Here is a 27,635-nt window from a genome sequence, read left to right as displayed (position 1 = left end):
GAAGTTACTATTACGATATTGACGGTTGGATCGGTTATTTTGAATTTGTTATGGACGTAAACCTAATCCCAGTCCGGAGCTGAGGACGTTGTTGTGACACTCATGTTCCAGCCTCTAATCAGAATTAATTATTTTCAACATCCGATTTCAATCATTTACCCTCGGTGGTGGAATAAAAATGGTCAGAATTCTTACATTTATTATTGATGCAGAACATCACTTTATGATTTCTAATTGTGCATGGATAAAATACACCGACGATACGGTGGAAAAAAGCATTGAAATTTGCAAATTGAAAGATTGGTAAAGTAGACAATAAAACACTGGCGACACCAATATTGTATATCTGCATTTGTGGACATCGTTCCGGGATGCAGAATCTGAAACCTCTGTTGTGAAAACCCTCTCAGTTAAACAGGCCGTGCGTAGGTGATGCAAACTCAGGTGGAGGGAGGTAAAATGAATAAAATGATTTTAGAAGCTTTTGTCTCACAACAAACATAAACTCTTAATTCCTATCTTGCAAAATGGGAATCTTGCAACCTCAAAATATAGCATTCACCTCAATACATGTCAAAATGAAAATGTATTTGATGGTAACCTGTAATAAAAGTCTCAGAAAAAGTTTGTATCCTCGACCAACACACACCCTGTAGACTATCCCCAAAAAGGACCTATCAGCATGAAATAATCGCGGGAAGACTCTCTCAAGCCTGAATCTTCGGCACATCCGACTCTCACATGGAAACACGCAATGAGTTCTCATGTAAATGCTTGGTCTGCCGGATTCCACTGCAGGCCTACGGTGGCTAAGTGACCTGAATCCATAATCTCAAACTCTTCCCCTAGCCACACGTGCATTTCGTAAATGTACCTTCAATGCACTTTCAAACTAGCGGCATGAATTGTTTCGAATGTCGGATCAAATATTATCGAAATAATTGTAATTCATGGCAGTCCAACATAATAGCAGATTATTATCCATGGCGTTTTGCATGTGCGGGCTGAATGTCAGCTCATTCCACTTTTAAAGGGATTACTTTAGGATATTCATTTGAGATCCATTTCGGATTTTCAAGCTATCACAGAAACCTTCGTTATTAAACAGTCCTACTTTAAACCGAGTCTATTATACACTGTCCTACAGTAAAGAGCCGAATTAAACAGAACCTTACTGTAACCACGGCCAATTTAAACTGTGTCTGACAGTGAAACCAGTCTATTAAAACAGTGTTCTAGAATAAAACGTGTCTATTTAAATTTTGCCCTGGAGTAAACCGAGTCTATTTAAACTCTGTCTAGAGTAATAACTCGCCTTGGAGAACGATTACCCGAAGATTGGAGGCTGCCCTTGACTGCTGAAGTGTTCACAGACTGAAAGTGAACATTCCTGCCTGGCGATTGTCGCGCCATGTCCATCCATCCGTTACCACAGCATCTTAATGGTCTCGTCAATGTATCACACTTTGTGACATCCTATCCAGCAGCGTATGAGGCAGACAGCGTTGGCCGACTGTGGGGCATTGTATAAATCTATTTCCTGTAGGACACCGTTTAAATATACTTGGTTACTGTAGGACTGTTTAAATAGACTGGGTTTACAGCAGGACATTGTTGAAAAATACGTTTTTCTGTCGGGCTGTTTAAGTAGTCTATTTAAATCGCCTTGTAGTTTTGACTGTCTATATATATGTTACCGGAGCCTACCTCTTCATTCACCTGGTGAAGGAGCAGTGCTCCGAAATCTAGTGATTGGAAACAAACCTGTTGGACTTCAACCTGTTGTAAGACATATTTCTGCAGTTTCGGGCATTCAGCCTCTTATCTTCGGGCAAGTGTTCTCCAAAGCGGCCTTCAGCACACGGGCCTACGCAGAATCGCGGAACACAAACGTGTACCATGTTTCGCACACAAGAGAACGGCCTCAACCGGGACCTTGGATTCATGTCACAAGACATTCACCCTCCATCATCTGGGCTGGTGAAATCCTACGAACCGTCATGGCTTGAGATAATTCACACCTCTTTAGTTCACACCTCTGCGTTTATCCGTCTCTCCAGTTGCTCCGCCTGGACATGCAGACTTAATTACCTGCAAAGATTTGCATTCAGAAATCATATTGAATATTTGACTGTCGAAAGGTATGTTTCTGGAACGCACCACTTCATTCGCCTGAGGAAGGAGCAGTGCTCCGAAAGGTAGTGATTCGAAGCAGCAGTGATTACGGGCAGCATGGTAGTATGGTGGTTAGCATAAATGCTTCACAGCTCCAGGGTCCCAGGTTCGATTTCCGGCTGGGTCACTGTCTGTGCGGAGTCTGCACGTCCTCCCCGTGTGTGCGTGGGTTACCTCCGGGTGCTCCGGTTTCCTCCCACAGTCCAAAGATGTGTGGGTTAGGCTGATTGGCCATGCTAAATTGCCCGTAGTGTCCTAATAAGTAAGGTTAAGGGGGGGGGGGGGTTGTTGGGTTACGGATATAGGGTGGATACCTGGGTTTGAGTAGGATGATAGTTGCTCGGCACAACATCTAGGGCCGAAGGGCCTGTTCTGTTCTGTATTGTTCTATGAAGTAAAGCTGTTGGACTTTAACCGGGTGCTGTGACCTTACCATTTAAACAGTGCCCTACAGTAAACAGTCTATTTAAACCGTCCTACAATAAAGAGTATATTTCTACAGCACTACAAAGTAAGTAGTCTATTTAAATAGTGGGCCACAGCGAAGCGCGTCTATTTAGTGTCCGAAAGCGAGTCTATTTAAACAGAGCTGCAGTAAAACGAACATACTTAATCAATGCCCTACTGTAAACCGAGTCTATTTAAACAGTGCCCGACAGTAAAATGAATATTTTTAAACAGTCTCCGACAGTAAACCGTCATTTATACAGCTCCACAGTAAACCGAGTTTATTTAAACAGTGCCCTACAGTAAACCGAGTATATTCAAACGGTGTCCCACAGTAAACCCTGTCCATTTAAACAGTCCTACAGCAAACCGAGTATATTTAAACGGTGCCCCATAGTAAACCGAGTCTATTTAAAGTGCCCCACAGTAAATCGTCTATTTAAACGGTGCGCTACAGTAAACCAAACCTATTTAGTGTCCAACAGTACCGAATGTATGGAATGTCCTACATTTAACCCAGTCTAGTTGAACAGTCCTACAAAAAATCGTTTAGATTTAAAGTGTTCTACAGTGAACACGATTTAAACTGTCTTACAGTGAGCCGTGTCTATTTAAATATCCCTACAGTAAAGTCTATTTAAACAGTGTCCTAAAATAAAGAGTCCGTTTATACAGCACCCCACATTAAGAAGTATATTTAAACAGTGTCTTACATTTAACCCTGAAGAAACAGTGTTCTAGAAAACCGAGTCGATTTAAACACTCCCCTATTGTAAACAGAGTATATTTATCAGTACAACAGTAAGTCACGTACATTTAAACAGTCCTATAGTATAACTATATAACGTTAAAATCTATTTAAAGTTTCCTACAGTAAACAAAATCTATTTAAACATGGTCCGAGAGTAAAACGAGTCGAGTTGATGAAGAGTATTTAGAGTCCCACCGCTCCATTCCCTGGTCGAATCAACAGTCCTATAGTATAACTATATAACGTCAAAATCTATTTAAAGTTTCCTACAGTAAACAAAATCTATTTAAACATGGTCCGAGAGTAAAACGAGTAGAGTTGATGAAGAGTATTTAGAGTCCCACCGCTCCATTCCCTGGTCGAATCAGCTACCCGCTCCTTTCCACGGTAAGAATAAGCTCCCGCACCTTTCCGGGGTCAGAATGAGCTCCCAGCTCCTTTCCCGGATCAGAATCAGCTCCCGCACCTTTCCCGGGTCAGAATCAGCTCCCGTACCGTTCCCGGGTCAGAATCAGCTCCCCGCTCCTTTCCCGGTTCAGAATCAGCTCCCGCTCCTTTCCGGAGTCAGAATCAGATCCCCGTTCAATTCATGGCTCACAATCAGCTCCCAGCTCCTTTCCTGTCAGAATCAGCCCGCTCTTTTCCGGGGTCAAAATCAGATCCCCGCTCCTTTCCGGGGTCAGCATAAGCTCCAAGCTCCTTTCCGAGGTCAGAATCAGCTCCCCGCTCCTTTCCGGGGTCAAAATCAGCTTCCCGCTCAATTCTGGGCTCAGAATCAGCTCATCGCTCTTTTTCCGGGTCAGAATCAGCTCCCAGCTCCTTTCCGGGGTCAAAATCAGCTCCCCGCTCAATTCTGGGCTCAGAATCAGCTCCTCGCGCTTTTCCCGGGTCAGAATCAGCTCCCCGCTCCATTTCGGGTCAGAATCAGATCCCCGCTCCTTTCTGGGGTCAGAATCAGCTCCCCGCTCCATTCCGGGGTCAGAATCAGCTCAACGCTCTTTTCCCGGGTCAGAATCGGCTCCCGCTCCTTTCCAGGATCAGAAACAGCTCCCAGCACCTTTCCGGGGTCAATCAGCTCCCTGCTCGTTTCCCGGGTCAGAATCAGCTCCCCGCTCCGTTCCAGGATCAGAATCAGCTCCCCGCTCCTCTCCGGTGTCAGAGTCAGCTCCGCTCATTTCCGCGGTCAGAATCAGCTCCCCGCCCTTTTCCGGTGTCAGCATCAGCTCCCCGCTTGTTTCAGGGGTCAGAATCAGCTCCCCACTCCTTTCCGGGGTCAGAATCAGTTGCCCGCTCCTTTCCGGTCAGAATCAGCTCCCCGTCCCTTTCCGGGGTCAGAATCAACTCCACGCTCCTTTCCGGTGTCAGAATTAACTCCCCTTCCTTTCCGGGGTCAGAATCTATTCCCCTTCCTTTCCGGGGTCAGAATTAGCTCCCCTCACCTTTCCGGTCAGAAACAGCTCCCCTCTCCATTCCGGTCAGAATCAGATCCCCGCTCCTTTCTGGGGTCAGAATCAGCTCCCCGCTCCATTCCGGGGTCAGAATCAGCTCAACGCTCTTTTCCCGGGTCAGAATCGGCTCCCGCTCCTTTCCAGGATCAGAAACAGCTCCCAGCACCTTTCCGGGGTCAATCAGCTCCCTGCTCGTTTCCCGGGTCAGAATCAGCTCCCCGCTCCGTTCCAGGATCAGAATCAGCTCCCCGCTCCTCTCCGGTGTCAGAGTCAGCTCCGCTCATTTCCGCGGTCAGAATCAGCTCCCCGCCCTTTTCCGGTGTCAGCATCAGCTCCCCGCTTGTTTCCGGGGTCAGAATCAGCTCCCCACTCCTTTCCGGGGTCAGAATCAGTTGCCCGCTCCTTTCCGGTCAGAATCAGCTCCCCGTCCCTTTCCGGGGTCAGAATCAACTCCACGCTCCTTTCCGGTGTCAGAATTAACTCCCCTTCCTTTCCGGGGTCAGAATCTATTCCCCTTCCTTTCCGGGGTCAGAATTAGCTCCCCTCACCTTTCCGGTCAGAAACAGCTCCCCTCTCCATTCCGGTCAGAATCAGCTACCCGCTCCTATCAGGGGTCAGAATCAGCTCCCCGCTCCTTTCCGGTCAGAATCAGCTCCCTGCTCCTTTCCGGGGTCAGAATCAGCTCCCCGCTACTTTCCGGGGTCAGAATCAGCTCCCCGCTCCGTTCCGGTGTCAGAATTTGCTCCCCGCTCCTTCAGGGGTCAGTATCAGCTCCCTTCTCCTTTCCGGGGTCAGAATCAGCTCCCTGCTCCTTCCCTGGGTCAGAATCAGCTCCCCGCTCCTTCCCGTTCAGAATCAGCTCCCCGCTCCTTTCCGAGCTCAGAATCAGCTCCCTGCTCATTTCCGGTTAAGAATCAGCTCCCTGCTCCTTTCCGGGGTCAGAATTAACTCCCCTTCCTTTCCGGGGTCAGAATTAGCTCCCCTCACCTTTCCGGTCAGAAACAGCTCCCCTCTCCATTCCGGTCAGAATCAGCTCCCCGTCCCTTTCCGGGGTCAGAATCAACTCCACGCTCCTTTCCGGTGTCAGAATTAACCCCTTCCTTTCCGGGGTCAGAATCTATTCCCCTTCCTTTCCGGGGTCAGAATTAGCTCCCCTCACCTTTCCGGTCAGAAACAGCTCCCCTCTCCATTCCGGTCAGAATCAGCTGCCCGCTCCTATCAGGGGTCAGAATCAGCTACCCGCTCCTATCAGGGGTCAGAATCAGCTCCCCGCGACTTTCCGGTCAGAATCAGCTCCCTGCTCCTTTCCGGGGTCAGAATCAGCTCCCCGCTACTTTCCGGGGTCAGAATCAGCTCCCCGCTCCGTTTCGGTGTCAGAATCTGCTCCCCGCTCCTTCCGGGGTCAGTATCAGCTCCCTTCTCCTTTCCGGGGTCAGAATCAGCTCCCTGCTCCTTCCCTGGGTTAGAATCAGCTCCCCGCTCCTTCCCGTTCAGAATCAGCCTCCGGTTCCTTTCCGAGCTCAGAATCAGCTCCACCGACCCCACCACCATTCTGGACTCAGAATCAGTTCGTTTCCGGCCAGAATCAGGCCTTCCGCCGCATTGTCAGAAAAATACGCTCCTTTTAGAAAAACGCTATCCCCTCCTCTCCCGGGAGAATTTACCGCTTGCCGCTCCTTTGTTCAAGAATGTTGACCTCGCACCTTCCCCGTGGTAAGAAACAGCTCCGTACTCGTTTGCCGAGGACACTACGCTCGGCGCTCCCGAGGTTAAAATCTGCCCCCGACTCTTTCCCCGCAGGTACACTCCCTTCTGCGCTCCTTTCCCGTGGCTAGACCACGCATCCGGAAACAGTACCGACGATAAAATCGTCAGGTGCCCGCGGGTACACTGTGCCATAACCCTACACACACCCCAGGTAGTTAACGTCCTGCAATTTAAGTCATTAATATATTCTTTAGCGTATACAAGGATGTTAAAACTTGTCCTCTAGCAAGCAGTCCAGTCAAACAGTGCCCAACAATAAACAGCCAAATGTAAGCACAACAGAAAACACGCATTTTAAGCAGTGCCCAGGTGAAGGGCAATTTAAACAGTGTGGTAGAATAAACAGCCTATTTATGGAGTACCCTGCAATGAGCAGTCTATTTGAACAGATTCCTGCAGTAAACCGTCATTCAAACAGTGCCCGACAGTAAACAATCTATTGAAACAGAACCCTGCAGTAAACAGTCTAAACAGTGCCCTCCAGTAAACAGCCTATGTAAACAGTGCCCAACAGTACAAAGTCAATTTAAACAGACCCCTGCAGTAAACCGTCTATTTAAACAGTCCCCTGCAGTAAACCGGCTATTTAAACAGTGCCCGACAGTAAACAATCTATGCGAACAGTACACTACAGTAAACAGTCTATTACATATTTTTAAGGTAAAGATAGATAGTTCTTTGAAGTTTAAAGGGATTAAGGGTTATGGTGTTCGGGCCGGAAAGTGGAGCTGAGTCCACAAAAGATCAGCCATGATCTCATTGAATGGCGGAGCAGGCTCGAGTAGCCAGATGGCCTACTCCTGCTCCTGCTCCTAGTTCTTATGTTCATATGTTCTTATGTAAACAGAGCCCTACAGTAAACAGTCGATACAAACAGTGCCCACAGTAAACAATCTATTTAAACAGTACCCTACAGTAAACCGTCTATTTAAACAATGTCCTACAGGAAACAGACTGTGTAAACACTGCCCTGCAGTAAACAGTCAATTTAAAGAGTGCCCTACAGAAAACAACCTATGTTGACAGTGCCCTGCAGTTAACAGTCGATTGAAACAGTGCCCGTCAGTAAACAGCCTATGTAACCAGTGCCCGACACCAAACAGTCTATTTAAACAATCGGTGTAAACAGTGCCCGACAGTAAACAGAGTCAATGTATTCGTGCCATTCAGCAAACTGAATCTACTAAACAAGTGCCCTTTCTCAAGCGTAATCTGTTAAACAGTGCTCCACCGAATGTCTAAACACTGAACAAAGGAACATTTATTCTGTTTGAAGTGTCTCATTCAGTCTATTAAGCAGACTCCAAATATAAATGCACTGAATTAACAGTGCGCTACAGGAAACCTAAAGTATGCACAGAGCCCTTCTGCAAGCAGAGTTTATTTAAACATTTTCTTCAGTAAATTGGTTGAAATAAACATGCCCTACAGTAACTTGACTTCATAGAATATGAAAAACGTGTATGTCAGTACAGCACTGCAGTCAACAGTCTTTCTGTAAACCGTGCACTGGTGTAAAAAACGCTTTTGTAAAACGTGCCCTGCAGTAAACAATTTTGAAAGGCCAGCACAGCGACGCAGTGGGTTGGTACTGCGGCCTAACAGCGCCCAACTCACAGGTTCGATCCCGGATCTGGGTCACTGTCCCTGTGGCGTTTGCACATTCTCCCCGTGTTTGCGTGGGTCTCACCCTCGCAGCTCAAAGGTGTGCCTGGTAGGTGTTTGCTTGTGTTTCGTCCCCGCAACCCAAAAATATGATGAAGGTAGTTGGATTGGACACGCTAAATTCCCCCTTTAGAACATAGAACATAGAACGATACAGCACAGTACAGCCCTTTCGGCCCTCGATGCTGCACGTCCTTCCTATAATGAGGCGACCAGAACGGTATGCAATACTCCAAATGCGGCCGTACTAGAGTTTTGTACAACTGCAACATGACGTCATGGCTCCAGAACTCAATCCCTCTACCAATAAAGGCCAACACACCATAGGCCTTCTTCACAACCCTAACAACCTGGGTGGCAACTTTCAGGGATCTATGCACATGGACGCCGAGATCCCTGTGCTCATCCACACTACCACGAATTTTACCATTAGCCAAATATTCCGCATTCCTGTTATTCTTTCCAAAGTGAATCACCACACACTTCTCCACATTAAACTCCATTTGCCACCTCTCAGCCCAGCTCTGCAGCTAATCTATGTCCCTCTGTAACCTGCAACATCCTTCCGCACTGTCTACAACTCCACCGACTTTAGTGCCGTCTGCAAATTTACTCACCTATCCTTCTGCGCCCTCCTCTAGGTCATTTATAAAAATGACAAACAGCAACGGCCCCAGAACAGATCCTTGTGGTACGCCACTCGTAACTGAACTCCATTCTGAACATTTCCCATCAACTACCACTCTCTGTCTTCTTTCAACGAGCCAATTTCTGATCCACATCTCTAAATCACCCTCAATCCCCAGCCTCCGTATTTTCTGCAATAGCTGACCGTGGGGAACCTTATCAAACGCTTTACTGAAATCCATATACACCACATCAACCGCTCTACCCTCGTATACCTGTTCAGTCACCTTCTAAAAGAACTCGAAAAGGTTTGTGAGGGATGACCTACCCTTCACAAAACCATGCTGACTATCCCTAATCATATTATTCCTATCTATATGATTATAAATCGTATCTTTGATAATCCTTTCCAAGACTTTACCCACCACAGACGTTAGGCTCACCGGCCTATAGTTACCGGGGTTATCTCTACTCCCCTTCTTGAACAAAGGGACCACATTTGCTATCGTCCAGTCCTCTGGCACTATTCCTGTAGCCAATGACGACCAAAAAATCAAAGCCAAAGGCTCAGCAATCTCTTCCCTGGCTTCCCAGAGAATCCTAGGATAAATCCCATCAGGCCCCGGGGCATTATCTATTTTCACCTTGTCCAGAATTGCCAACACTTCTTCCCTACGCACCTCAATGCCATCTATTCTAATAACCTGGGTCTCAGCATTCTCCTCCACAATATTTTATTTTTCCTGAGTGAATACTGACGAAAAGTATTCATTTAGTATCTCGCTTATCTCCTCAGCCTCCACACACAACTTCCCACCACTGTCCTTGGCTGGCCCTACCCTTACCCTAGTCATTATTTTATTCCTGACATACCTATAGAAAGCTTTTGGGTTTTCCTTGATCCTACCTGCTAAAGACTTCTCATGTCCCCTCCTTGCTCGTCTTAGCTCTCTCTTTAGATCCTTCCTCGCTTCCTTGTAACTATCAAGCGCCCCAATTGAAACTTCACGCCTCATCTTCACATAGGCCTCCTTCTTCCTCTTAACAAGAGATTCCACTTCTTTGGTAAACCACGGTTCCCTCGCTCCACCCCTTCTTCCCTGCCTGACTGGTACGTACTTATCAAGAACATCCAATAGCTGTTCCTTGAACAAGCTCCACATATCCAGTGTGCCGAACCCCTGCAGCCTACTTTTCCAACCTACACAACCTAAGTCATGTCTAATGACATTATAATTGCCCTTCCCCAGCTATATATCTTGCCCTGCGGGGTATACTTATCCCTTTCCATCACTAACGTAAAGGTCACCGAATTGTGGTCACTGTTTCCAAAGTGCTCACCTACATCCAGATATAACACCTGGCCTGGTTCATCACCCAAAACCAAATCCAATGTGGCCTCGCCTCTTGTTGGCCTGTCAACATATTGTGTCAGGAAACCCTCCTGCGCACATTGTACAAAGAACGACCCATCTAATGTACTCGAACTATATTTTTTCCAGTCAATATTTGGAAAGTTAAAGTCTCCCATAACAACTACCCTGTTACTTTCGCTCTTTTCCAGAATCATCTTCGCCATCCTTTCCTCTACATCCCTAGAACTATTAGGTGGCCTATAGAAAACTCCCAAGAGGGTGACCTCTCCTTTCCTGTTTCTAACCTCAGCCCATACTACCTCGGAAGAAGAGTCCCCATCTAGCATCCTTTCCGCCACCGTAATACTGTCCTTGACTAGCAGCGCCACACCTCCCCCTCTTTTGCCCCCTTTTCTGAGCTTTCTAAAACACCTAAACCCCGGAACCTGCAACAACCATTCCTGTCCCTACTCTATCCATTCTCTGAAATGGCCACAACATCGAAGTCCAAGGTACCAACCCATGCTGCCAGTTCCCCTACCTTATTTCGTATACTCCTGGCACTGAAGTAGACACACTTCAAACCACGTACCTGAACACTGGCACCATCCTGCGAAGTCAAATCTGTGCTCCTGAACTCTATACTCTCAATCTCCCGTACCCCAAAACTGCAATCCAGGTACCCATGCCCCTGCTGAATTAGTTTAACCCCCCCCCCCCCAAGAGCACTAATAAATCTCCCCCCAGGATATTGGTGCCCCTCAGGTTCAGATGTAGACCATCCTGTCTGTAGAGGTCCCACCTTCCCCAGAATGACCCCCAGTTATCCAGAAATCTGTATCCCTCCCGCCTGCACCATCCCTGTAGCCACGTGTTTAATTGCTCTCTCTCCCTTTTCCTCATCTCACTATCACGTGGCACGGGCAACAACCCAGAGATAACAACTCTGTTTGTTCTCACTCTGAGCTTCCATCCTAGCTCCCTAAAGGCCTGCCTGACATTCCTGTTTCCTTTCCTACCTATGTCGTTAGTGCCAATGTGGACTACGACTTGGGGCTGCTCCCCCTCCCCCTTAAGGACCCGGAAAACACGATCCGAGACATCACGTACCCTTGCACCGGGGAGGCAACATACCAAACGTGAGTCTCTCTCGCTCCCACAAAATCTCCTATATGTGGCCCTGACTATTGAGCCCCCAATTAGTAATGTTCTACTCCTATCCCCTCTTCCCTTCTGAGCAACAGGGACAGACTCCGTGCCAGAGGCCCGTACCCCATGGCTTACCCCTGATAAGTCCCCCCCACACAAGGATCCAAAACGGTATACTTGTTACTCAGGGGAACGACCGCAGGGGGTCCCTGCACTGACTGCTTCTTCCCAGTCCCTCTTACAGTTACCCATCTATCTCCAGTCTTTGGTTTAAATACTTCCCTGAAGCTCCTATCTATGACCCCCTCTGCCTCCCGAATGATCCGAGGTTCATCCAGCTCAAGCTCCAGGTCCCTAACACGGTTTTTGAGGAGCTGTAGTTGGGTGCACTTCCCACAGATGAAATCAGCAGGGACACTGACTGCGTCCCTCACCTCAAACATTCTGCAGGAGGAGCATTATACTGCCTTCCCTGACATCACCTCTAGATTTAACAAAACAAGAAAAAGAAAGAAGAGCTTACTTGATATTCCCTCAAACCCTGCTGCCACTGAAAGGTAAGCAAATTTAAAGGCAGTCACTCACTTTCACGACAGGCCCCTGCTCCCGTTTCCCAACTGTCACTTGACAACAGCCCTCCACAAACCACCTTCAAATTAGGCTGACCGCACTGCACGTATGCACATTTCCACAGAACAGCTGATCAGTAGCTCTGCTCTGCTGCCCTCTGCTGGATGATTCCTTCACTCAAACTCCTTGGGTCTCCTTCGCAGGGTCACCTTCAAATTAGGCTGACCGCACTGCGCGTATGCAAATTTCCCCAGAACAGCTGATGAGTAGCTCTGCTCTGCTGCCCACTGCTTTATTGAAAAAAAAATGAATCGGGTACACTAATTATTTTTTAAATGTGAGCAATGTTTATGGAAACCTAACACTGCTGCAAACGTCGATGTAAACAGTACCCTGCAGTAAACAATGTTTATATAATCTGTACATGGTTGGAAACAAAGTCTATGTAAAGAGTGCCAGGCAGTAAACAGTATCTTATTCCTGTTTAATAATTTGTTCATAGTAAGGGCAGCACGGTGGCACAGTGGTGAGCATTGCTGCCTCACGGTCCGAATCCCGGCCGTGGGTCACTGGCTGTGTCGAGTTTGCACCCCCCACCCCACCCCCCCCCCCCCCCCCACCGTGTCTGCGTGAGTTTTGCCCACACAACCCAAAGATGTGCAGGGTAGGTGGATTGGCCACGCAAAAGTGTCCCTTAATTGGAAAACAAATAATTGGGTACACTATTTTTAAAAAATAATAATTTGACCATGGTATTTAGCAAGAAGAAACGTTTCAATGAACACTGTTGTGAAGATTAGAGATCAGTAGAAAAAAATTAAGCAAAACACAGGTACTTGAGGAACAGATGCAGACGATTTATCCCCTCATGATTGATCTTTCCCTCAATTTTATTTGCATATATTTACTCCATATCTCTTCACACCTTCACCTGAAATAAATCTATCGATCTCAGTCTTTAGAACTCCCTCAGTGTTACCCAGTATCCACATTATGAACTAAACAAATTAGTAAGTAAAATACGGATAAAGGCATTTTGTTCATGGCTGTAGTTTGCACTGCCTTTTAGAAGGCTATAATCTTCACTCCTTTTTTTTAGATTTTACCTGACAAATTCGAGTCCAATTGTCAATTCCTCCCTCCAAAACTAACTATGCCATATTCCAGATACTGCCTCCCAAGAGACAGTTATTGTATTAGAAAACTTAATGGGATAGGCTTGGGCGGCTCGACATCACTGTGGTTAGCACTGTTATGTCAGAGCACCAGGGACCTATGTTTGATTCCCACTTAGGTCACTGGCTGTGTGGAGTCTGCACATTCCCCCCGTGTCTGGGTGGATTTCCTCCTGGGTGAACAAAGAACAAGGAACAAAGAACAATACAGTACAGTACCCTTCGATCCTCCAAGACTGCTTCGACCACGTGCCCTACCTTGACGAATCGCCGTTTCTTTACCCCATCTGTTCATGTGCCTATCCAGATAATCCCTAAACATCGCGAACATATCGGCCTGAACCACCTCACTTGGCCGTGCATTCCAGGCCGCCACCACCCTGTGTGTAAAGCATCTACCCGTGACATCTCCACTGAACCTATCTCCCCTCACCTTGAACTTATTTCCCTTTGTAATTGCCATTTCCGCCCTGGGAAAAAGCCTCCAATTGTTCACACTACCTATTCACCTAACACTTTTACAAACTTCTATCAAGTAACCACTCGACCTCCGTGTTTCGAAGGAGGACAACTGAATTTTATTCAATCTGCCATTATAGCTAATACCCTCCATATCAGGAAACACCCTGGTAGACCTTTCTTGTAATTTCTCGAAAAGCTACATGGCCTTTTGGAAGTGTGGTGACCAGAAATGGACACAGTGTTCCAAATGTGGCCTAACTAACGTTCCTTGAAATTGTGACATAATTTTCGAACTTTTATGCTAGATACCGCCTCCTCCGAAGGCAAGCGTGCCATATGCTTCCTTTACCACCATTTCCAACTGCACTACATTTTTAAGCATCTGTGGACCTGCACGGTCATGTTTATCCGTGCCTCTATGTTCCTGATGGTTGTGCTATTTATTTCATAGCTCCCACCTGAATTGAATCTACAAAACGAAACACATCGCATTTGTCCGGGTTCCAATCCATATGCCATTTCTTTGCCCAAGTTTCCAGCTTATGTATATCCTCCTGTATTTTCTTACAATCTTCATCACTATCCTGTATTCCTGCAATGTCATTATCATTTAAAAGCTTGCTGATCAGTCCCACTACGTTTTCTTCCGAGTCATGTATATATATATATATATATATATATATATATATATAAAACAAAGAGCAGAGGTCCCAATACTGGTGCAGCACGACCGCATTGTGGACAGCACAATGGCTTCACACTCCAGGGTCCCAAGTTCGATTCCGGCTAGGGTCACTGTCTGTGCGGAGTCTGCATATCCTCCCCGTTTCTCCGTGGGTTTCTCCGGGTGCTCCGGTTTCCTCCCACAGTCCAAAGATGTGCAGGTTTGGTGGATTGGCCATGATAAATTGCCCTTAGTGTCCAAAATTGCCCTTAGTGGTGGGTGGGGTTACTGGGTTATGGGGATAGGGGGAGGTGTTGACCTTGGGTAGGATGCTGTTTCCAAGAGCCGGTGCAGACTCGATGGGCTGAATGGCCTCCTTCTGCACTGTAAATTCTACGATCTGATCCCTGCGGAAAACCACTAGTTACAGACTTCCATTCTGAAACACACACTCCCAGTGCTACCTTCTGTCTTCTTTGGCCAAGCCAGTTCTGAATACATCCAGTTAGTCCACACCTGACCCAATGGGATTCAATCTTTTGCACCAGGCTGCCATGAGGGAAGTTATCAAATAATTGACTGAAGTGCATGTAGACAGCATCCACATCTTTCCTTTGTCAATCACATTTGTTTCATCCTCAAAAAAGTCATTTAAGTTAATGAGACATGAGCTCCCTCGTACACAACCATGCTCTCTATCACTAATAAGACCATTCATTTCCAAATGTGCACAGATCGTATGTTTGTGAGTATTTTCCAACAATTTCACTCTCACTGACGTCAAGCTCACAAGCCTATAATTACCCGGTTTTCCTTGTCGCCCATCTTAAATAACGATACAACATCGGCTGTCATCTGCGATCTTACCTGTCGCCAATGAGGACAAATATTTATGTTAGATGCCTAGCGATTTCATCTCTTGTCTCGCTCACTAATCTGGGATAGATGCCATCTGGCACTGGGATTTTGTCTACCTTAATGCATTGTTACACATGTCACACTTGCTTCCGCGGAATAACGACCTGTTATCAAGTCGTTGAACATTCATCTGAGACACCACTAATCGTGTTCCTCTCCTATGCCAATATCGATTGATCCTCATAAAGGAGCTTACCTACTTACTCTGGTCCAATACATAATTTCCCTCCTTTGTCTTTGAGTGGACCTAATCTTTAGCTTCACTCTTGATCCCAATGTACGTATAAAATGTTTTGGGATTCTACTTAATCATGTCTGCCAAGGAAATTCCATGACCCATTTGGCCCTCCAAACTCCTTACTTGAACTATTTTCCACTTTCTTTGTATTCTCAAGTGCTTTACCTGCATTAGTTATCTGAATCTCACATCTGCATCTTTTATTTTGACAAGAGTCTCAATTTCCCTGGACATCCATGGTTCCCAAATTCGGTCTCTCCCGTCCTTCCCTTTTTACCGGCACATATATGTCGTGCTTTCTCACCAATTGCGCCTTAAAAGATTTCCACATGCCAAATGTGGATTGAGCCTCAATCAGCCTCTCCCAAGCAACAGCGTCCAAATCCTGCCTAATCTGGTTGCGGTTAGCCGTCCCCCAATTTCGCACCTTAAACAGAGGACAACTCATCTTTTTTTCTAAGAGTATCCAAAAGCTGACGGAATAGTAGTCACTGTTCGCTACACTTTCTCCCACTACAACATTGATGACCTGGCCGGGCTTGTTCCCTGGTACTAGGTACAGTATCGCGCCTTCCCGAGTCGGCCGATCGACATATTGTTCCAGAAAATCTTTCTGGATACACAGTTTCCCATTACAACAACCTTTTTATTTCAACATTTATCCAGAATCTGCTTACATATTTGTTCCTTCACTTTCCGTTGGCTGTTGGAAGACCTGTTGAACGCCCCCCACACCAGTACAGTGACTGCCCCCTTCCTATTTTTGAGCTCTACCCACAGTGCCTCATTACTTGTTTCTTCCATGGCGCCCTCCCTCAGTGCAGCAGTAATATGTTCTCTAATCGGTGTTGCAACTCACCCACATATTTTACCTTCCTCTCTCCCTCGCCTTGAAAACCTATATCCGGAATATTTAGCAGCCAGTCCTGTCCCGTTTTTAACCGTCTCCGTGCCCTTCCTCTCTCTGGCCCTTCCTCTCTCTGAATCACTGCACACCAGGAGCCCGGACTCAGAAAATGCAACATGGTGAAGATCGGCATCAACGGATTTGTACGCATTGGTCGCCTGGTCACCAGGGCTGCCATTGTCAATGGCAAGGTCGGGGTGGTGGCCATTAATGACCGATTCATTGATGCGAACTACATGGTTTACATGTTCAAATATGACTATCCACGGGACCTTCAAAGGATCAGTCAAGGCTGAGAATGGGAAACTTGTCATCAATGGAAAACCTGTCAGCGTTTTCCAGGAGCGTGACCCGGCTAACATCAAGTGGGGCGACGCGGGGGCTCAGTATGTAGTAGAGTCCACAGGGGTCTTCACCAACGTGGAGAAAGCTGCAGATCATCTAAAGGGCGGTGCAAAGCGAGTGGTCATCTCTGCCCCGTCTGCCGACGCTCCCATGCTCGTCGTGGGTGTCAATCGTGACAAATTCGACAAGGGCATGACCATTGTCAGCAATGCCTCCTGTACCACGAACTGCCTCGCTCCTCTGGCCAAAGTCATCAATGACAAGTTTGGGATCATTGAAGCGCTGATGACTACTGTCCATGCCTACACAGCCACCCAGAAGACAGTGGACGGTCCCTCCGTGATTAAGTAGAATCCCTGCGCAGGAAAACATCTCTCCCTTGCTCCGGGAAGCAATGGAGAGATGATAGAGGCGCCCATCAGAACATTATTCCTGCTTCAACTAGTGCTGCCAAGGCAGTGGGCAAAGTCATCCCTGAGCTGAACGGGAAGCTGACCGGAATGGCTTTCCGAGTGCCAACTAACGTCTCTGTGGTTGACCTGACCTGCCGTCTGGATAAAGAGCTGGCTGGGCAACAGGAGACAGAGAGTAGAGGAGGAAGGGGGCTTCATGCCTGATGGAGAACTGTGACCAGTGGTGTTCCACAGGGATCTGTGCTGGGACCACTGATGTTTGTGATGTGGAGGAAGGTGTAGGTGGTCTGATTAGCAAGTTTGCAGATGAGACTGAGATTGGTGGAGTAGCAGATAGTGAAGGTGACTGTTAGAGAAAACAGCAGAACATAGATAGATTGGAGAGCTGTCCGGAAAAAAATGCAGATGGAGTACAATCCGGGAAAATGCGAGGTGATGCATTTTGGAAGATCCAATTCAAAAGCGAACTATACGGTCAGTGAAAAAGCCCTGGGGAAAATTGATGTACAGAGAGATCTGAGTGTTCAGGTCCATTGTACCCTGAAGGTGGCTGCGCTGGTCGATAGAGTGGTCAAGAAGGCATACGGCATGCTTCCTTTGATTGGAAATGGTATTGGGTACAAGCGTTGGCAGGATATGTTACAGTTGTCTCAGACTTTGGTTCGGCCACATTTGGAATACTGCGTACAGTTCTGGTCGCAACATTACAAAAGGCGTGTGGATGCTTCGGAGTTGTTGCAGAGGAGGTTCAACAGGATGTTGCATGGTATGGAGGGCGCTAGCTCTGAAGAGAGGTTGAGCAGATTTGGATTACTTTGATTCGAAAGACGGAGGTTGAGGGTGGACGTCATTGAGGTCTGCAAAATCATGAGATATATGGACAAGGTGGATGGCAAGAAGATTTTTTTCCCAGAGTGGGGAATTCAATTACTTGGGTTTACGAATTCAAGGTGAGAGGGAAAAAGTTTAAGGGGGATCTGCGTTGAAAGTTCTTTCCACAGAGGGTGGTGGGTGCCTGGAACACATTGCCGGCCGTGGTGGTAGAGGCTGGCACGATAGCGTCAGTTAAGATGTATCTAGACAGATACATGAATGGACAGGGAGCAGAGGGATGCAGATCCTTAGAAAATAAGCCGTCAGTTTTAGATACAGGATCTACATCGCCGCTGGCTTGGAGTGCCGAAGAGCCTGTTCCTGTGCTGTAATTTTTCTGTGTTCTTTGTTATTTGTCCATCAGGCATGAGATAATCGTATTTATGAATTGGGAGAATCCCTTAGATCAATAAAATGCATATATTGTTGAAGGAGGCCATTCGTCCCAACGAAATTAGCATGCTGCCCAATCTCAATCCCCTCCCCATCCCCGTAGACAAGTCCAATATTTGGACACAATGGGGTAGATTTTGCATTGCCACTGCACCTAACCGGCACACCTTTGGACACTAAGGGTAATTTAGCATGGCCAATACACCGAACCTGCACATCCCCAGGCAGTAAGGGACAAATTTTCATGGCCAAGCTACCTCATTGGTACTTCTTAGGGCGCAAATGGGCAATATTGTCAGGACCTTTCAACGTAGCCTGCACGTTTTGACACTAACTGCAATTCAGCATGGCCAATACATCTAAACTGCACCTCGCTGGACTGCTTGTGGTATTCGGAGCTCGCGGAGGAGCAGAGAATAAGTGTAAACACCAGAAAGGCAGGAACACAAGGTCGGAATCCAACCCGGGTCCCAGACGCGCCATTGATCTAAACATGTAAATTGAAACGATCAAGAGGGATTTTATTTTTTCCAAGGTTGTATTATCGAATTTGCCATATTTTATTAAATAGGCCAAGTTTCTTTCCGTTTTAAACATAGGGAAACAAAGTTCTGCGAGCTGTCAAATGAATGCCCAACATTCAAAGGAGGTTGCCGCATGATCAGGGGGCTACATTGAAACCCAACTAGACACGGCAGGTCGTTGCTTCACTTAAACATGCGCAGCTACACTGTTACTCAGCTTGCTCGGCTGAGATTCACACAGAACATATGTCCAAGATAAAGCTTGCGTCTTCAGGCATGGGGAGGACAATTTCGAGGACAACAGACGAATCTTTTGATATGTTTCTCCTTTTTGTCATTTTTCAAAAGAGGGCGAACAGGGAGTCGACTAAATGAGAGGTGAGACCATAATCTGCTGCATTCAATGTTGACATTGGACATTTATTCAATGTATAGAGTTGCACAATAATCACTGGCGTTATCGAAATGAATCGTTCCTAAGCCTGGTGTAATTTAAAAAGAAAATTTAGTTTGGCCATCATTCAAAATAATATACAGCCGTTTTCCATATTTTGCAGTGCTCCAGCCAAGGGAGATGGATTTGGAAGGTATCAAGAAGATGATGGCACGTGTGAGTACATAATCGATGCTAGTCGCTAGTTTTAATGATGAATTATTTATTTTAGAAATTTTTTGGGCAATTCATGTGAGGGAAAATGTTTTAACGGCACAAAAACAGAAAATAATGTGCACACTCAGAACCTCTGAATGCATCTGTGGAGAGCGAAAGAAGTTAAATTTTCCAGTCTGCATGACCCCTTTACAAAGCTGGAGGGAAATGGAAATATGATCAGATTTATACTGTTCTGTGTGTGTGTGTGTGGGGGTGGGGGGGGGGGGGGGGTGGGGGGGGGGGGGAGAGGCGTGAAGCGGTGGAGTTAGAGAGAGGGCCAGCAGTAGGAGGAGATTGTCTAAGATGTCTTGCACAGAAAGACGAAATGAATGTTAATGGCGTGATTATGGCAAGCAAGGATGCTTATAGTGGTACAAAAAGAGATTAGAATGTGTGGATGGAGGAACAAAGGTCAGCAGTGTGTCGAGGGCAACGAGTCTGAAGTTTGAGAAGACGCAAGAACAGACTCAAAAACAGCTTCTTCCCAACTGTCACCGGACTCCTAAATTACCCTCTTATGGAGTTACCTCATTAACAGTACAGCCATGTATGCTTCATCCGATGCCAATGCTTATGTAGTTACATTGTATATATTGTGTTGCCCTATTATGTATTCTCATGTATTTTCTTGAATTCTGTTTAATTTCCTTTTCTTCCCATGTACTGAATGATATGTTGAGCTGCTTGCAGAAAAAAGCTTTTCACTGTACCTCGGTACACGTGACAATAAACAAATCCAATCCAATCTAACCAATCCAAGGAACACATAGCTTAACCAACTGACAGATCAATCGGAAAATTGGCCAAAATCGGAAAATTTTCGTCCAAAAGTGGGCAATCACGGGCATGCGGATGTGAGAGCAGGACGGTGAGTTGAGCTAACTTTTGTAGCGTTCGCTCATCATAGGACTTGGACAAAAGAACAATGATAAATACAGCACAGGCACAGGCCGTTCGGCGCTCCAAGCCTGTGCCGATCATGCTGCCCGTCTAAACTAAAATCTTCTACACTTCTGGGATCCGTATTCCTCTATTCCCATCCTATTCACGTATTCGTCGATGCCCCTTAAACGTCACTGTCGTCCCGGCTTCCACCAGCTCCTCCGGCAGCGAGATCCAGGAACCCTCGAACCTCTGTGTAAAAAAACTTACCTCGTACCTCTCCTCTAAACTTTGCCCCTCGCACCTTAAACATAAGTCCCTAAGTAATTAACCCCTCTACACTGGGAAAAAGCCTCTGACTATCCAATCTGTCTATGCCCCTCATAATTTTGTGGACCTCTATCAGGTCGCCCCTCAAACATCGTCGTTCTGGTGAGAACAAACCGAGTTTATTCAACCTCTCCTCATAGCTAATGCCCTCCATACCAGACAGCATCCAGTTGAAGCTATTATGCATCCTCTCGAAAGCCTCCACATCGTCCTGGTAGTGTGGGGACCAGAATTGCACACTCCACTCCAAATGCGGCCGAAACAAGGTTTAATATACCTCAACATGATTTCCCAGCTCCTGTACTCAATGCCCCAGCTGATGAAGGCTAGCGTGCCATATGCCTTCTTAATAATTTTGGCTATCTTCGTTACCACTTTTAGGGAACTGTGGACCTGCATGCCCAGACCCCTCTGGATGTTAATCCTGCTAAGCGTTCTACCATTTACAGTATAATGCACACCTAGATTTGATCCTCCAAACTGCATAACCTCGCATTTGTCGGGATTACACTTCATCTGCCATTTCTGTGTCCAACTGTCCAATATATATATATATATATATATATACATATCCTGTTGTATAGCCTGGCAATCCTCACACGATCAACATCTCCGCCAATTTTCATGTCATCCGCAAACTTACCAATCAGACCATCCACATTTTCCTCCAGAATTTATATGTACTACAAACAAGAGAGGTCCCAGCACTTGTCCCTGTAGAAAACCACTGGCTAGATCTCTTTTTTGAAAACAAAACACCTTTCCGTCGCTACTCTCTGTGTTCAATAACAAAGTCAGTTCTGTATTCAGTCAGCCAGTCCCGCACGAATCGCATGTGATGATAATTTGTGTATCCGTCTGCAATGTGGGACCTTGATAAACACCTGACAGAAGTCCATATAAGCAACATCCACAGCCCTTCCCTCATCGCGTTTCGTTGTTCACTCTTCAAAAAACTCAATCAACATGGTGAAGCATGACCTTCCCCGTAGGAAACCATTTTGTCTGTCACAAACCGTCAATCTTCTTCCAAAACTTCATATATCCTGTCTCTCAGTATTTTCCCCATCACAAAGGAGACATTTTCAGGAACCAGAATGCAAAATGGCAGGACTTGAATTTCATTGCCAAGCATATTCCCCATCGGATAATCGGTTCCTTTGAACACAGCATTGGCCAGAAGTAGGTCTCGCCATATCACAGGAGACAGATTTGATGACCTGTGCTCCCATTCACAATGTGAGATTATCCGCAAAGGTAGCAAAAAAAAAAAGGAAAGCAGATTGTTATTTGAAAGGATGCAATTTGTGAGAGGAGGGAACTCAGCGAGACCTGATGTGCTCGTGCATCATTTGCGGAAGGTAAGCACGCAGGTACAGCAAGCAGTAGAGAAGACCCATGATATGTTGGCCTTCAGAGCGAGAGGACAAGGTATCTTTTCCTCCAATAATACATGGCATGTGGTGAGGCCACATCTGGAATATTGTGTGCAGCATTTGTTTTCTTATCTGAGGCCTGATGTTCTTTCTATTAAGGGAGTGTAGCGACGGTTTACCAGGCTGATTCCTGGGATAGTGTGACATTTGAGGTGAAACTAAGACAGTTAGGATTACATGTATTGGAGTTTGGAAGATTGAGAGATGATCTGCTAGAGACTGATAACCTTCCAACAGGATGAGCCAGAGATGATTCCGAAAAAAATGTCCCCGATGGTGGGGGAGTCCTAGGGAGTCATAGATTCTGGATAAGGGTTAAACCGTTTAAGGCTGTGGTGAGGAGAGTGGTAAACCTGTGGAATGCACTACCGCCGAAATTATTTGAGGCCAAAACGTCGTGTTAGTCCAAAAATGAGTAGGATATAGCTCTTGGGGCTGAAGGGATCAAGGGATATGACGGGAAGTTGGGATCAGGATACTAAATCTTTTTGTCAACCATGATCGTAATGAATTACTGAGCAGGCTCGAAGTGTCAAACGATCGCCTCCTGCTTTTGCTTGATATGTATGTTCCTATTTTTTTCACACATGTACCGTTCTAGTCCCCGAATATCAACACAAGTCTGAATGTTAAAGGCACAAATATTCCATTGTCATTGCCTGAATAACCATCGAGGAGCTGGGTGGGGCGGGGGGTCTCTCAATGGATTCAATAGATGCCTAGGCATCTTGGCATAGGTTTCTTGGTATTATATGTGTCTATTGTAACTGACCACGTGGAACGGTGCTGTAAATTACACGGCGTGCATGAGTTTATTTCCCAGAATCCGGCACAATGACTGAAAAATATTTGTATTTTCACAACAAAATTTTAAAATTTGTCAAATTACTTCCCGAAATGTTTCTTTCCCCTTTTGGAATAGAGCTGCAATGTACATTGACTTTCTGATCACACGATGTGTGTGTCTCTGGCTGGACAAGCAGTTACTGCCCATTATCTAATTGCGCTTGAATCACGTGGCGTTTCAGAGGTCGATTACGAATTCACCCCATTGTGGACAAGACTTTTTCTATTGAATTAAAATGTCACCATCTAGAGTGGGGGAGGGGGATTCGAACCTGGGTCCCCATGTCACTCTACGAGCTTTGCCAACTTGCCAGTTCCGTGATAAGGCGACTGCGACACTGCCTCGTCTCGATTGCCTCCTTCTCTATCGGTACTGCAACAGGCATTTATTAATGGACTAGTCATGTTTTTCATTTCAGATGAAGAGGTAAATGAGCATCCGAAATTAAACGTAATGGTACGTACACTTTTCCAAGATATTTATATATAATTAGTTAGATAGATAGATCGATCAATAGATAGACAGACAGACAGAGATAGATAATTAGACATAGAGATAGATAGACAGATAGATAGACAGAGAGATAGGTAACTGAGAGAGATAGACAGACAGACAGACAGACAGACAGACAGACAGACAGACAGATAGATAGATAGATAGATAGATAGATAGATAGATAGATAGATAGATAGATAGATAGATAGATAGATAGATAGATAGATAGATAGAGAGATAGAGAGATAGAGAGATAGATAGATAGATAGATAGATAGATAGATAGATAGATAGATAGATAGATAGATAGATAGATAGATAGATAGATAGATAGATAGATAGATAGATAGATAGATAGATAGGTAGATAGATAGATAGATAGATAGATAGATAGATAGAGAGATAGAGAGATAGAGAGATAGAGAGATAGATAGATAGATAGATAGATAGATAGATAGATAGATAGATAGATAGACAGACAGGTAGATAGATAGATAGATAGATAGATAGATAGATAGATAGATAGATAGATAGATAGATAGATAGATAGATAGATAGATAGACAGACAGACAGACAGACAGACAGACAGACAGACAGACAGACAGACAGATAGAGAGAGATATAGAAGGAAAATCCTTGCGTTTATGAATTAATTTTGCCTTATTCATGTCACTCACGTATGTGAGAGACAGCGCTAGGGACTACATCAAGATTAAGAAAGAGAGGATACGCTTGCACAGGTAATTAAAGAGGTGGAACAATGAGAGAGTCAGAGAGAGAGGCCATACGTTTATAAACTAATTGTTTCCTTTTTTCATGTTACTGATTGTAGACTATATATTCTGAAATCGTGTAGAACGAACAGTTGGAGTTCAGGTGTGCGGATTTGAAGGTGGACGTGTTGAATTTACTTGAGTGGAGACTGGCCTTAATTCTGAACCGAAAATGGATAAAATGAAACATTGTGATTAGCATCTGCTTGACAGATGCAACTTCGAAATCTCAAACCGAAATGGTGTCAGATGGAAGGGACTCCCTTATTGCAGGATTGTAAAGCTGGCGGAAGTGTTCAGAAAAACCTGACAGATCTTGAAAAGCCCCATTTCCCATCTTGAGCACAAAATTAAGCGCGGTTTGTGTATAGTTCTGCGACCCAACTTGTCATATTATTATTTCCGTCCATTGTTGAGTTCATGCTTAAAACCTCGCTGGTAAAGATTAACATGTATAAAGATGAACGTCATAGAGCCTGTACTGCAGTTTTCTGATATATTTCATTGCTTAAATCACATGCTTTGTACATGGGAGAACATCCGTGCAGCGACAGAATTCATACTGGTGTTCTCTAATCATGACATGTCGAACAGGTAGCTTACTGTACAAAATGTATCAGATCAGTGGAATGAAATTGTTCAAAACGAGTTCAATCTGAAGGTAGGTATGATTCAAGCAGAAAATAAAGTCGAGCTATTTCAGAGAGAAAATGTTCTGAATTATGTGTGTGTGTGTGTGGGGGGGGGGGGGATGCATTGTTATCAAGGTATTGTTTAAACAGGGCGTCCTGGGATGTGGCACATGACGAGTCATGCAGAGAGCCAGGGTAATGCTGTGGGGAGCTGGCTTCCGATCCCACCACGATAAATGGTGAAGTTTGAATTCATAAGAACATAAGAACATAAGAACTAGGAGCAGGAGTAGTCCATCTGGCCCCTTGAGCCTGCTCGGCCATTCAATGAGATCATGGCTGAACTTTTGTGGATTCAGCTCCACTTTCCGGCCGGAACACCATAACCCTTAATCCCTTTATTCTTCAAAAAACTATCTATCTTTACCTTATTCAATTACAACCAGGAATTAAACATCTGACGTTGCAAAGGAAACCATTGCCGATTGTTATAAAATTCCTTATGGTTCACTCATGTCCTTGAGGGCAGGAGATCTGCCCCGTTTATCTAGGCTGTATGCAACTCCAGACACAGTAATTTGGTTTACACCTACGTCCCGTGAATGAATAAAACGAAGGCCCAGGCACAAGTGTTTATGACGTTTCTCAGAGCACCAGAGACCTGTTCGATTCCTGCCGTTGGATGACTTTAAGTGCCGTGTTTGTGCAACCTAATAATAATAACTTTATTGTCACAAGTAGCATATAGTAACACTGCAATGAAGTTACTGTAGTATTCTGGTCGCCACACTCCGGCGCCTGTTTGGGTACACAGAAGGAAAATTCAGAATGTCGAATTCCCCCTAACAAGCACATCTTTCGGGACTTGTACCAGGAAACCGCAGCACTCGGAGGAAACCCACGCAGACACGGGGAGAACAGGCAGACACCCAACAGACAGAAAGCTGGAAATTGAACCTGTGACCCCGGAGCTGAGAAGCAACAGTGCTAACCTATGTGCCAACGTGCCGCCCACGTTTCTCCCCGTGTCTGCTTGGGTTTCCTCTGAGTGCTCCGACTTCCTCCCACATTCCAAAGATGTGCAGGTTATGAGGATTGAAGATGCTAAGGTGCCCTTAGTGTCCACAATAAACAGCCACCAGTTTACACCTTAAAAATTGCTGCCCAATTTCCGATTTAACGTGAAGAAGAAAACATGGGCGCGATTCTCCGCCCCCCACGACGGGTCAGAGAATAGCGGGAGGGCCTTCCCGACATTTTTCCCGCCCTCCCGCTATTCTCCCCCCCCCCCCGAACTCCCGACATGAATCGCTGCCGCCGTTTTTTTACGGCCGGCAGCGATTCACAGCTGTTCGATGGGCCGAAGTGCCAGCCCTTTACGCCGTTTTTACGAACGGCAAACACACCTGGTCTTGCCGTTCGTAAAAACGTCGTGACAAACTCGCTTTTTTTAACCATGGCACCGATTGGCACGGCAGTACCACGGCCGTGCCAGGGGTGCCATGGGCCCGCGAGCGGTGGGCATCGATCGCGGGCAGCGGGCCCGATGCACGCGCACTCTTTCTCCTTCCGCCGCCCCGCAGTATCGATTCGCGGGGCGGCTGAGGGGCAACCCGGCCCGCGCATGCGCGGGTTTCGCGCAAATACGCGATGACGTCATCCGCGCATGCGCGGGTTGGAGTCTTCCAATCTGCGCACGCGGTTGACATCATATGACGCGACAGCCGGCGCTAACTCCGGCAAGCGGGCTTAACGATATTCGTTAAGCCCGTCATGCCGGAGCCTACGGCGTCGGGCTGCTAGCCCCGACCGGGGACCAGAATCGGTTCCCGGTCGGGAAGGGGCGCGCTTCTGTGTCTAAAATTTTGCAGTCGTCACAAGTCGGACACGAAATCTATGGAGTGAACATTTAGGAGGCGGGCGGATTGATGTCAGTATGATATGCGAGCTTCTGAAGTATTCTTTACGATTTCTCCCGTTTTGGGAGAATCGCGCCCCATGCATCCCGCAATCTATTTTACTGAGGGAGAATTGTCAATCCTGTGTTAGGTAGATCAGAATTCGCATCCTCTCTTCAAAGCATTCGCCAAAACCTTCATCCCTGAAGCTTTTCAAAATATTACTCTGCATTCCTTGACTCCTCCCAGCAATTACCATATCTCCCAATTTGAACAACACATTATCTCCGCAGGCTGAAAAGTGCATTAATTCCACAGAGATTAACCCAGTCAGACCACAGTCCATTAACTCAGACTGAAAAGCACATGCCTTTGTCTTTTTACCTGTCTGCCTCTTGGAAGCACTCCACACCTGTAAAACAGAATTATTGAAAGACAAAACATGACCGCTGCAGTCAAACACAGTCTAACCCTCGGCTTTCAAAAACTGAAAATGCCAAATGCTGAGGATTTACTGTGTCTAAAATTTTGCAGTCGTCACAAGTCGGACACGAAATCTATGGAGTAGACATTTAGGAGGCGGGCGGATTGATGTCAGTATGATATGCGAGCTTCTGAAGTATTCTTTACAATAACATCAGTGCGGTGCAGACACAGCACCAGTGAAAATAAAGTCAGAATCAGAAAAGTGTGGAAGGAATCACAGGTCCATCGTATATTCGGTCATCCTACATCTGAACAGCTGTAGGTCCCATTATTAGCGAGCGTACATAACATAGAACATAGAACAGTACAGCACAGAACAGGCCCTTCGGCCCTCGATG

General features: G+C 46.0%; 1 pseudogene; it reads left to right on the top strand.

Annotated features, from left to right (window-relative positions):
• Positions 1 to 16,415: 16,415 nt before the first annotated feature.
• On the top strand, positions 16,416 to 17,014 carry LOC119960734 (annotated as a pseudogene).
• The last annotated feature ends 10,621 nt before the right edge of the window (positions 17,015 to 27,635 follow it).

Source organism: Scyliorhinus canicula, unplaced genomic scaffold (genome assembly GCF_902713615.1).
Source record: "Scyliorhinus canicula unplaced genomic scaffold, sScyCan1.1, whole genome shotgun sequence".
Taxonomy (NCBI): domain Eukaryota; kingdom Metazoa; phylum Chordata; class Chondrichthyes; order Carcharhiniformes; family Scyliorhinidae; genus Scyliorhinus; species Scyliorhinus canicula.
Note: the sequence above shows the minus strand (reverse complement) of the source record. Positions and strands in the feature narration are given on the sequence as shown.